This window comes from Durio zibethinus, chromosome 12, assembly GCF_047325235.1.
Source record: "Durio zibethinus cultivar Kanyao isolate XHJ-2024 chromosome 12, ASM4732523v1, whole genome shotgun sequence".
Classification (NCBI taxonomy): domain Eukaryota; kingdom Viridiplantae; phylum Streptophyta; class Magnoliopsida; order Malvales; family Malvaceae; genus Durio; species Durio zibethinus.
This window is the reverse complement of record NC_143173.1, coordinates 17,048,912-17,060,688: the sequence shown is the minus strand read 5'-3', so window position 1 is coordinate 17,060,688 and position 11,777 is coordinate 17,048,912.

Genomic DNA, 11,777 nt, shown 5'->3' with positions numbered 1-11,777 from the left:
CAAGCAAAGGATATTACTTTAATTGATACTATGCTTTTTTATTTCTTCTTTTGTTAACGAAACAGTAAGCACCAAAAATTGAGAAATCTTCCATGAATGCAATGCATAAACCTTAAAAAGATGAAGCAGACTTTCCAAACAAATGTGTAATAATGTTTAAACTACTACACCAAAATAACAAATGATCCAAAAACCGTTGTTAAAATTAAAGCAACTCATCGAGAGAGCCTTTAACCATAAAAAAAAAAAAGATTTAATTATGTATTAATGATTACTTTTTCAAAATATATAAAATATTTGGCAAAAGTGCTGGTAGAACTTATTTCATTGCATTGCAAACGAAATATTCACCGGACCCTTGAGGGTTCTATAGAAATCTTCCGTGCCCACCACAATCTCCTTTCACTTTTATTTTTTTCAAAATCTCCTGACCCATTTTCCCCTTATTCCTTTTTTTTTTTTTTTTTTTGCATTTTGTTACCTGTTTAAAGATTTGCAATTATTTAATGATTTAATTAATAAATAAATTTATATTGAAGCTTTTTTTATTTTTTTATCTTTTTTTCATTTTTTACTTAAAAATTTTTAAATCATTGATTTTAATTTTATAGTTGCAATTCTAATCTCATTGTTACAATAATTAGTCTTATTATTATCATCATTTTCAATATCACTAAAATCAATCTCATCATCAGTCTAAATAAATCTTTAGGCCTAATTTTCCATACTAGAATAATAAAGAATTTGAAATATAGAGATAGAAAGAAAGATTTGTTGATCAATATTTATAACCAAAGAAAAACTTGCTTTATTCTTTTCTTTCCTTTATTTTCTTATATTTATTAACAACTCAAACTTTAGTTCACCGACACTAGTTATTAATTCCCTTATTCTTATAAACATTCATGTTAATAAAGATTTTTTTTTTTGCCAAATTGTATGTAACTTTTACCTTGAACGTGACAAAAGCAACAAAAAAAAAAAAAGAAATAAAGAAAGAAAGAAGGAAGGAATATATATATTTTACTTTGTTCTTCTATATATACATTTATATCCAAAACAAGCAAGGAATTTTATTTTGATTGGTACTACTTTTCCTTTTTTGTTAAGGAAACAATTAATACCAAAATTTGACTAAGTCTTTCATAAATGCTATGAATGTAATATATATATATATATATATATATATATATATAGATATATTTTTTTCTATCATATAAAATCCTAAAGATGAATCCCACTTTCCTAACAACTGTTTGATCATGCTTAAACTACTGCACCAAAACAATGAGTTGATCTGAAAGACAATAGCTAAAAAATTAAGTGTATTTGGTCAATTTGATTAAATTTTAATGAATTATTTGAAATTAAATTAATCAAATTAGTTTATTTTGTTTTCCTTAACTGAATTGAATCTATTAATTTTAAAAATTTAATTTGGTTAATTCGATTAATTTTTAAATTAATCAAATAATAAAATATATTTAATTAAATTATCTTTTAAATTCTTAATTTCTCATTTTTGAAACAAAATAAATAAAATCATCTAATAAAATATTCAAATACGAAAGTATTAAATTAAAAACTCTAACAACATATAAAATGAAATGATTAATTTTATGTATTTTTTGGATTTTGTTATATTTTAGTTAAAATTTCAATTAATTCAGTTTTTAAATCAAATTAACTGAAAACTAATTTTTTTAAAAAATAATTTCAATAATCAATCAAAATTAATTTGATTACTGATTGATTATCTAAATTAAATCAATTAGTTCGATCACTTGAATTAAAAATACTTTAAAAAAAACCTATCGAGAGAACTTTTAATAAAAGATGGAATTTATTTATATATTGATGATTACATTTTCAAAATATGTCAAATATTACCATATGGATTTGGAATCGGAAGGTCTGGGAAGAGTAGATTAAGGTCCGAACCACATTTGGCTTTGGTGAGGTGCAATTGAAGGTCTCAACTCGACTAGATGGTTATTTGGCAAACGCAGTTATAACTTATTTCGTTGCATTGGGTTACCTATTTAGAGATTTCTAATTATTTAATGATTTAAGTGATAAAATAAATAAATTTATATTGCTGATTTTTTTCATTTTGTTTTTTTTTTCAAAATTTTGACTAAATTTATTAAAATTTTTTATTTTTGCTAACTCTCCCATTATTCTTTTTTATTTCCATTTTGTTACTTTACTTTCAATTTTTTGATTTAAATTTTTTGAAATTATTTATTCATTTAATGTAATAAATAAATTTATATGATTATATAATAAATAAATAAGTGGTTAGTTAAAATATTTGAATAAATATATATAATGAAATAGTTATATAACAAAAAAATTACTTATTTTATTAGAGAAAAAAAATTTTCAACCCAACTCTTTGAATAAAAGGTAAAAGAGATCAAAGAGAGTTTTTAAAATTTGGTGCTTAGTTAAAATTTGGTGCATTGTGAGGATAGTAGAGTTAAGGTTGGCAACGGGTCGGATTAGGGTCGATTTTTGCTCGCTCCGAATTTGACCAAACTTTATATCCGTCAAACCCGACTCCGACCCGATCGAAATTTTTTAAAATTTTTTTCATACCCGAATCTGACTCAATAGTATATAAATTGTACCCGACCCTAATCCGATCCGAAATTAATAAAATATTATTTTTTAAATATAAAATATTATTTTTTAAAATATAAATATTTAAATATATAATTATATAAATATATATATATATATAAATAAAAAATTAATTTAAAAATTAATTTTTATATAATATCGGGTCGGGTCGGATCGAGTTTGTCTAAAACCTGAAACCGACCTGATCTGACATCTTCTTAGCACTACCCGATCCGCAATTCGATTTAAAAAAAAATATCCGACCTTATGAGCTTGGGTGAGGTCAGAACTCACCGAGAGCGAGTTGGGTTGCTCACCCTAAATAGAGTGGATGGTAACAACGACAGATCTAGAATTTTATAAGGTATCCACTTATAATATATAAATAAAAACTACCAATGAATTTATTATTTTATTAATGGAAATGATATTTGGAAAAAAAAATCTCAAGTTGTTTAAGAAATTTTTTTTTAATTTTTAGAAATTTTTATGGACAACCTACATAAATATATAGATCTCCGATGCAAAGTGATAATTAAAAATTTTCATGTTAGAGTGTGTGAGTATTAATTATAAAAGATTTCACGCTTGTTAAAATTGTTATAATTTTAACAAGTAATGTGTTTTGTTTTAACTTAAAAAAAAAAGATTTTGATGTTAAGTGTAGAAATTGATAATTAAGATTTATATTATTCTTTTCTTTTTTGTTAACGAAGCAAGTGCCAAAATTGAGACATATTCATTGAACAAAACGCACGTTTTAGTTTGAATAGAAACCCTTTAAAGATAAAGCATGATTTTGCCTAATAAATGTGCCATCATGTTTTCGTTATTAAATTTTACAATATTTGCATGGTTTGGTCGAAGTACCAAGACATGTACATTGTCACAATTCTATTTGACATAATGTTATCATATCTAATAAATTTATAATTGAGAATTATACTTCTAAAACTAAGGGTAAAAACAGAGGTCGATTCAAATTGTTAGATAAAGTATCTATAAATATCCTCAACAATTTAAAACAAAAGAATTTAAAGAAAAATCTTCTTGTGAATGCTCTAAAAAAATCATTGATAAATCACGTCACAATATATATATATGTATATATATGTTTATACTGTATTACTTTGTTTTTGTTATTTCTTTTAAGACTAAAAGTAATGAGGTACACAATCCTATTATAGTAAGTACGTATTTTTTATCATGGCTTTGTTCAACTCCAATAAAACGAGAGTGAACAAGAGACTAAGGTTAAAGCTACCTATCGAGAGAGCCTTTAGGCTTTAACAATAGAACAAAACAAAAAAACAAAAAAAACAAAAAACAAACAAACAAAAACAAACAAACAAATGCAATTGTGATAATAAATGGATTAAAAATTGATATTGAAAAAAAATAAAGTTCACAAATATCTTTAGAACACTAATGCCAAAAAAATAATTTTTAGTAATTAAATAATATTTTGGATAAAATGTAGTCAGAACCAAGCTTGGAAATTTTTGTTTAAGGTTCGACTCAAGTCTATAAATAATTCTAATACAATAATAAAATCAAATGCTCACTTAAAATACAATGACAAATTTATTTTTTATTTTCCTTTCAAAATTGAAACTTAACTAATTTTAATTGTTAACATCTTTTGTATTTTCCAAGCTTAGAAAGTATATTTTTCCAATTATTGCAAAATTTTATTGTGGAGAGAATAAATTGCAAAAATTTTCAACAAAAAAAGGGAGGAAATGTTCACTTTTGGCATTCTCACCCTTGGTTAGGGCCCAATTCAACTAACTATATTCCAGCCCATGGGTGAACTACTGCTTCACTTCTCGTGGGGCTTCATCCATTGCCCACAACAGTGGCAGCAATCTGATTGTGCACCCCAGTTGAGAGTTAGTAAAGATAGCGACGGTTCGGGTAGGAATAGATTTTTCTCGTTCCAACTCCAACGAAATCTCTTAATATTTAGATTTGATTTTGACTCAATTAGATATTAAAATATTATTTTTTTCATATTCGATCGATCTTATATATATTCATAAACCACAATTGATTTTATCTGAATTAATTTAATAACTTTAATTTAGTATAATATATATAAAATATTATTTTTTTAAATATAAATTATGTTTTAATTATAACTATAATATTTTTATTAAGTTAATACTTAATATCTCAAATTGAAGGATTAAATAATAATTTTATTAATAAAAAAAAATAAATATACTTTAAATAAATAATAAAAAATTATTTTTTTATATATACATATCTTGTTGAGAAGATAAACCACACTTAGAGTCCATATGAGCATATCAGAAAGCCGATACATATATGTTGGACATCATTTAAACTCAAAAGCTTAAGCTATTAAGTTTTTGGGTCTTTCATGCATATATAACACATCTCATTCAGATTTTCTAATGATGTGGATTCGTTACTTACATGTGAATCATATCTCAACAATTTCTCCCGATCACTTGTGAGTTTTAATCAAGTCTCACCTTGACTCCTATGTGCGAGTAAGTCTTATCAATACCTCATTTGGGCCAGGCAACCTCACATCTCTAGTGTGCTTTTGGGTCATGCCACAGCACTCAACCTTGCCACCTAGGTTGTCTCAGTGCTCCCTCAAGCTTACAATCTAGGTTGACTCAACACATCGCCTACTTGAGTGTTCCATTTCTACATATTATCATATACTCATTGCATCAATGTCAAACCTTTAATACCAGTGTTTGAATACATGCAGTTAATGGATGCGGTCAATTTTTGATATGCCAACAATCTTCTTTAATACTGGTATTCGAGTACATAGACTTGATGGATGCGACCAACCTCTGATCTGCCAACAATCTTCCCCCCAACAACACCATTGGGACTCGAACCTATCGTAACCTTGACTCTGATACCATTTATTTTTTGAATAGTGAAGATCATATTTGAAATTCTCTAGGAATAAATCTAAGTGTATTTGTTAAGTCATTTATTTGTTGAGATTTTTTCAATTATCTCTCTCTAGTTGTTGATTAACTCTAGTTTTAGCTAAAGAAGAATTTTGTATATCAATTATTTGATAGTGAATATTTTTCTAGTGGTCCATTATTTTTCCCTCTACACTTGAGGGTTTTTCACATAAATCTTGGTGTACTTTATTTTTTTACGTTATTGATTATTGATTATTGTCTATTATTGTGGGTTTATTATGATATATTGCTTTTGCATTGTTGTGTTTATTGCTTCAGTCCCAACAATTGTTAGGAAAATAGGTTTCAGTCCCATATAATTGGTTTTGGACTAATCAAAGGCTATGGGCCTTGGTCTTTCTTTTTACATAGAACCCTAACTACTTAATAAAAAAAAGTGGAGTTGTTTTAAAATGGTGTCGCAGACCAAGAAAAGAGAGAAGAAAAGCCAAAAAATAGAGAAAAAAGGGAAAAGAGAGAAGGAAAAGTTAGTTGAACGAAAGTCAATCTGCGATCCAATTAAGTTGAAATTTTATCAGCAGGTTTATGATTTAGAGTTCTACGTTCTGAATGATGAAGATTGAGTTTAAAGCTCTCTAGGAACAAATCCAAGGTGTATTGTTGAGTCACTTATTTGGTGATATTTTGCCAATTGTCTCTCTCTAGTTATTGATTAGCTCTAATTTTAGCTAAAAAAAAACTTTGTATATCCATTATTTGATAGTGAAGATTTTTTTGATGGTCTGTGATTTTTTTCTTTACACTTGAGGGTTTTTCACATAAATCTTGGTGTGCTTTATTTTTTTTACATTGTTGATTATTGATTATTGTCTATTACTGTGGGTTTATTGCGATACATTATTTTTACGTTGTTATGTTTATTGCTTCAGTCTCAACAAGTGGTATCAAAGCTAGACTTATTTTAAGACAACGATATAAAAGCAGCCCAAGACAAAAGTAAATTCTGTTTAAGATCATGGAGGGGGATACAAGTTTCATGATAAAATTGACAGCATCAAATTATTCAATTTGAAAGCCTATGATGAAAGATCATTTATACTGTAAAGATTTGTATGAACAAATATTTGATTATTCGACTAAACCAGCAGATATGAAAGATAAAAACTGAAAGAAGTTAGGCAAAAAGATACCGACTACAATAAAAAAATGGATTGATATCAGCGTGTTTCATCATTTAAAGTAGGAGACAGATGCCCACATTGTTTGAAAAAAATTGGTAGCATTGTATAAGAGAAAAAAAAGTATGAATAAAGTTATGCTTGTTAAAAAGTTTGTAATTTTACAGTACAAAAATGGATGATCGATTGTAGAGCACTTGATTTTTAAGATATATTTAATCGAATGACTACTATAGAGCTTAAGATGGATGATAAAATGAAGGTATTATTTCTTTTGGGTTCATTGCTAGACAATTAAAAACTCTAGTTATGACTGTTCTTAATTTAGCTTTTGATTACATGTAACATTAGAAATGGTAAATGACAATATGCTTAATGAAAAAGTAAGGTGAAAAGATGTAGACCCTGAGAATCAAGTTCTGGTTACAGAGAACAGGGGTAGAAACATCGACAGGGGTCAAAACTCAAAAGATTGTAATAAGTCTAAACATAGATCCAAGTCCAGAGATAAAGTGAAGTGTTTATATTATGACAAAGCAGGTTATATAAAACGTTACTATAAAATCTTGAAGTAAGAGCAGAAAGATAAGAAAAGTAAGAGTTCAGATAATAGCAATGTTGTAGCAGTGAATTCAAATAGTGATTCAGTTACTTTGATTTATACACATAATAATTGTAATCATGTTGATGGTTTTGGTATTAAGTGGATAGTTGACACATGAATGGTATATCATTATGTTCCTAAGAGAGAGTTGTTTACAACTTACAAAGCAGAAGACTTTGGTTGCACCAAAATAGGAAACAATAGTGTGTTATAGATTATTAAGATTGATGATATTATTGTATAAACTAGTATAGGCTGCATGTTGACTTTAAGGGGTGTTAGATAAATTTCAGATATGAGAATAACTTACTTACTATTAATGTCTTCAATAAAGAGGGATATGAGAGTCGACAAAAAAATGGATAGTGGAAGCTTCTCAAAAGATCTATAGTAATTGTAAGAGGAAAACTATGCTACAAAATATATAAGATATGGATGCAATTGAACAACAACTAGGTAAATACCGTTGAGGATGATGCTTTAGTAAACTTGTTGCATAAAAGGCTGACACACATAAGCGAAAAGGGATTACAAGTTTTGATAAAGCAGTCTCTCATTTTTTTAACCAAAAGTATGTCTCTCATTTCATATGATCATTGTTTATTTGGTAAGTATCGTAGAGTTTTTTTCATAAAAGTTCTAAGAGTAAAGAAAATAAATTAAAATTAATTTATTCTGACGTATGTGGTCTATTGAGGTTGAGTCATTAGGTGATAGCAAGTATTTTGTTACTTTTATTGATGATGTTCACGTAAGACTTGGGTGTATATGTTGAAAACTAAAAGCTAGGTATTGTAGTATTTTCATAAATTTCATGCCATGGTGAAAAGGATGACAGGGTTACCCTTGAAGTGTATTTGGACTGATAATGATGGAGAATACACATCCAAAGACTTTGAAGAGTATTATTCAAAGCATGAGATTAGGCATGAGATGACATAATCTAGAACATCGTAACATAATGGTGTAGCTGAAAAGATGATCCGCACCATTGTAGAAAAAGTCAGATGTATGATGAAGATGACAAAATTACCAAAGCCATTATGAGGTGAAATAGTCAATATAGTTTGTTATTTGCTTAATAGATCACCATCAGTTTCTTTAGGCTTTGACAATCCAGAAAGAGTGTGGATAAGAAAAGACGCTTCATACTCTTACTTGAAAGTTTTCGAATGTAAAATATTCATACATGTACTAAAAGAGCAGAGGTTAAAGCTTGATAGTAAAGCTACACAGTATGCATTTATAGGATATAGTGATGAAAAATTTAACTACAGAGTATGGGATCTAATGAAAAAAAGATAGTTAGAAGCAGAGATGTGATCTTTCATGAAAAAAATTATAGTAGACCTTGAAAAAAATGAGAAGACTACACGGGTTACTGTTAAGTGTGATGTTTCAACACTAATAGAAGTTTCACAAGAAAAAGCCACAGATGATAAAAATAAGCAAAAAATAAGACTTGGGGATATGAATGAGTCATTCACAGTTAATGATGAGTTAGATACGAACAGTTTTAAGCAAAGAAAGCAATCCTCTCTACCTTAAATGTTGAGCAAGGGGAGCTACCTTCAGCATTAGGTGGTGTAGAGTTTCAACTTAAAAGATTTACTAGAGAGCACATGCCATCTACCAGTTATCCATGTTTAGATTTTATTTTAATTATCAATGAGGGAAAGCTAGAGAGCTTTTAAGATGTACAGGCTACTTCGGATAAAGAGCATTGGTTAAAAGTAATGAAAGAAAAGATTAAGTCATTATGAAGAAAATGATACTTATGATCTTGTTAAACTTTCAAAAGAGAAGAGACCGTTGAAAAATAAATGGATGTTCAAGTTGAAAAATAATGGTGACAAACTAGTGAAGTACAAAGCTCGATTGGTGGTAAAAAGTTTTTCTCAGAAAATCATGCATCGATTTTGATGAGATCTTTGCTCTAGTTGTGAAAATGAGTTCTATTTAAGTGGTGTTAGGATTAGTAGCTAGTTTGAATCTTAAGCTTGAGTAACTTGATGTCAAGACTACATTTTTGCATAGTAACTTGTAGGAAGACATTTATATGAATCAGCTTAAGGGTTTTAAAGTAAAAAAAAAAGACACTTAGTTTTCAAATTAAAGAAAAGCTTGTATGACTTGAAACAAGCTTCACAACAGTGGTACAAAAAGTTTAATTCTTTTATGATGAACCATAGCTATAAAAGAACAGTAACGAATCCTTGTGTATATGTCAAAAAATTTTTTAATGGTAACTTTATTATTCTCTTATTATATGTTGATGATATGTTGATTGTAGGACAAGATGCTGGTATAGTTTACAAGTTAAAAGAATAATTGTCTAAGTCCTTTAACATGAAGGATTTAGGTTCAGTAAAGTAGATTTTTGATATAAACATTATCTAAGATAGAAGAGCTAGACAGTCATAGTTGTCACAAGAAAAGTATGTTGAACGGGTGCTTAGTAGATTTAACATGCAATATGCTAAATCAGTTAACAGTCCACTTGCCAATCATTTTCATCTGAGTAAGAAATTTTGTTCGATGTCTAAAAAAGAGCAACTAGCTATGTCTAGTATTTCGTATTCTTCTGTAGTCGATTGTTTAATGTATCTTATAGTTCGTACATAGCCTGACATGGCTCATATTGTTGGTGTAATGAGTAAATTTCTTTCTAATCGAATAAAGGTTCACTGAAAAGTAGTGAAATAAATTTTTAGATATTTGAGGGACACCTCAACAATGTGCTTGAGTTATGGAGTTTCATAACTAGTTCTAGAATGGTTTACTGATGCTGACATGGCATATGATCTTGATGGTAGGAATCTACTTTAAGATATTTATTCACTTTTACAAGAAAAGCTGTATTTTGGTAGTCTAAATTATAGAAGTGTGTTGCTTTATCAACTACAAAGGCTGAGTATATTATAACAATCGAAGCAAGTAAAAAAATACTTTGGATGAAACGTTTTCTTCTTGAGTTAGAGTTGAATCAGAAAAAGCATGTGGTATTTTTTTATAGTCAGAATACTTTAGATTTGAGTAAAAATGCTATGTACCATGCTAAAATAAAGTACATTGATATTAGATATCACTGATTACGTTTAGTGATTGAGAAATAATAGATGCTATTGAAGAAAGTCTATACAAATGAAAATGTAGCAGATATATTGACTAAGATACTTCTTAAGGAATAGTTTGAGCTCTACACTAACTTGGTCAAAATAAGTTCTTTGACCAAAGTAAGTTCTAAATAAAACTACTATGGTGATGAATCTCCTCCTAATAGGGCTGAAGGGGGAGATTATTAGGAAAATGGGGTCCAACCCCATGTAATTGGTTTTGGACCAATCAAAGGCCATGGGCCTTGGTATTTTTTTTACACAGAGCCCTGGCTACTTAATAAAAAGAGGTGAGATTGTTTTAAGATGGTGTCGTAAACCAAGAAAAGAGAGAAGAAAAGCCAAAAAAATAGAGAGAAAAAAAAGGGAGAGTTGATTGAACGAAGTCGATCCGTAGTCTAATTGAGCTGAAATTTTGTCAGCAAGTTTATGATTTAGAGTTTTAAATTTTGAACGGTGAAGATCGGGTTGAAAGCTCTTTAAGAATAAATCCAAAGTGTATTTGTTGAATCACCTATTTGGTGAGATTTTTCCAACTATTTCTCTTTGGTTGGTGATTAGCTCTAGTTTTAGCTTGAGAAGAACTTTGTATATCCATTATTTAATAGTGAAGATTTTTTTGGTGGTCTGTGAGTTTTTTCTTTACACGAGGATTTTTCAATCTTGATGTGCTTTATTTTCGTGCATTGTTAATTGTTGATTATTGTCTATTATTTGAGTTTATTGTGATATATTGCTTTTGCATTGTTGTATTTATTGCTTTAGTCTCAACATATCTATATAACTCAATATAAAAAGTATTTCGAATGGGATAAGAACTTGATAGGTGTATTATTATTATTTTTATAGCTTTCTTTGTTATGGGATAGTTTTAGCTTATACCTTAACAAATGTTGGATTTTTAGATCCTAAATTATGTTTTTACATAACAGTAACTCCAAGGATCCTACAAGTGACAAGAGTATTTGTTTTTGTTGAGTTTTTCGTTTGGGTTGTGGGTTTGTACGGGTCTTTGACGTGTATTATAGGTATTTAGGCTCTAGTTTTTGGTAAATTCATACTTTAAAACCAACCTTTCATTTAAAAGTATTTAAATTAATTTAAACACTTGCATAAAATGAAATTTGGTATTCATGAAATATATCAAATGTCATGTAACAAGTCAATAAAAAAATGTTAAAATGCTCAGGAGAAAGTAAGGAACAAGACATGTGAAAAAAATGAGGGTAAGAAAATAAGAAGAAAAGGATAACTAGAGAGAGAATGAAATATTGCATATTGAGACCATCTATAACCATATGAAAACTTGATTTGGTCTCAGTTTATCGAA